At 30.7% G+C, this 1,859-nt stretch overlaps 1 non-coding gene across 1 annotated transcript; it reads right to left on the bottom strand.

Moving 5' to 3' along the window:
• Window positions 1-677: 677 nt before the first annotated feature.
• Window positions 678-783, bottom strand: LOC119865078. Its single transcript, XR_005375940.1, has one exon. It is a non-coding gene; the product is annotated as a U6 spliceosomal RNA (small nuclear RNA).
• Between the last annotated feature and the right edge of the window lie 1,076 nt (window positions 784-1,859).

Raw genomic sequence — 1,859 nt, 5'->3', positions numbered from 1 at the left:
ATGCTATTGTAAGCTGGCTGTAATAATTAGCTCTAATTACAGGTCAACTTGGGCAAATTCCATTACCAGTAATTCAGATAAAGCAGGTAGGAAGAAATCATTACAGTTTATTTAGTGCTAAGATCATTCATTTCCAGAGTACACAAAATGAATAAGAACATGTACTTAGATGAAATCATGTTGGTTTATCATTTTCAATTAGTTTTTTCTTGAATATATTGCGGCAGTTGAAAAACAACACTTTACTTGAAACTCCATTGCAAAATTCCTGAGGTTCTTATTCTCAATATTGTTTTTAGATTGTAAAAGCTGCATTGTAATTTTTTTCATGATTTTTGTCATTATAAATGTAGACTTATATTTTAGCAAATATAAATCTAAATTCTTTTAATGTTTACTTTTTGTACCTTAGTATCAATATTGACATTAATTTTGGATTTCTCTTTTTCTTATAAAGTGCAAGTGTGTTATAAATTAACTCTAGGTAATGTTTTATAATATTGTCAAAGTATGCACCCTTGATACACAATTGCTTCAGTCATAGGCACTATCTAAATCCTGGGGCAATTCCAAAGAGTAAAATGTAGGAAAAGTGCATTTCTGATTTGGTCCTGCAGAGACTGCCCTTATTTGATTTATTTATGTTTAGAAAGTTTCTGTTATCAAGCCAATTAAAAAGAAATATGAAACATTTCACAAGTTGCATGTCACCCTTGTGCAGAGGCCATGCTAATCTTCTCTGTACTGTTCCAATTTTAGTATATGTGCTGCGTAAGTGAGCAGTGTTGTGGCAATTTTTTTTTATAAAGAAGAGAAAAATAATTGTGAAATTTTCATTATTGCTTACTCAGAGATCACATAAGAATTCCTGTCTGATTTGAGCTCCCTATATATTGTAAAGCAAACACCAACTTTGCCCTAGTTAAGTGACTAAAACTATGTATATTAGAGTGTCAGAGATTTCAAATGCAGATGTGTAAACTTAAACTTCCTCTTAAACAAGTAATCATTCACCAGTTATATGGTGCAAAAATGTCAATATATTCTAGGATATATACAGATTTTATAATCAGATACATTGGTGACAGGGTAGCAGGGTGAAAATGCATATTCTGAAAGGTTTTGGTGTAATAGTGAGACAATATTTACAACAAAAATTAAATGCATTTAAAATTGCAGTTTTTAAAAAAATTCAAGAGTCTTGCCTCCTGCCTCATTCTATGCATGTATTAACAAATGTACAAAATAATAAAACACCCAAAAAAGTTATTCCCCCTCCCTCCCCCCCCCCAAAAAAAAAAAACCCAAAAACTGCTAGCAAGCTTTTCCAGTAAAAGTCTAGATAGGATGTTTGACTTTGCCAGCCACATGGTTTCTCATCATTAGAGTGAGAAGTATCCATAGTCAATATGTAAACAGATGAGCATGATTGTATTTCAGTAAAACTTCATTTAAATAGTAATATGTCATAGTCAGGTTAGCTCTTCAGTTGTAGTTTGTTGACTTCTTCGTCTAGTACTCTAAGGTGTAGTGAAATGGTCCAACCAAACTTATACTGAAAATTTTAATATACCTGCAATATTATCTTACGATATATAGCTACACTTCCTACCCATCCCAATTCCACCCTTAAATTCAAAATCTATGCCATTATTAATATTTATTTAGAACTCTAATGCTTTGTTTTTAGTTGGGGAATATACCATAAATAGTGAAACTGCTTGAAAATATGTTTCACTTTCTATATTATTATTAAATGTAATCTAAATTAATCTAAAATAAAATAATTCCACATAAATTTTGTAATATTAATCTGAGTGCATTATGGATACACCTTGTGAGTTTTAAAGACTGACAAA

This window comes from Canis lupus, chromosome 21 (genome assembly GCF_011100685.1).
Source record: "Canis lupus familiaris isolate Mischka breed German Shepherd chromosome 21, alternate assembly UU_Cfam_GSD_1.0, whole genome shotgun sequence".
NCBI classification, from domain to species: Eukaryota; Metazoa; Chordata; class Mammalia; order Carnivora; family Canidae; genus Canis; species Canis lupus.
This window is presented reverse-complemented; position numbering and strand designations above follow the sequence as displayed.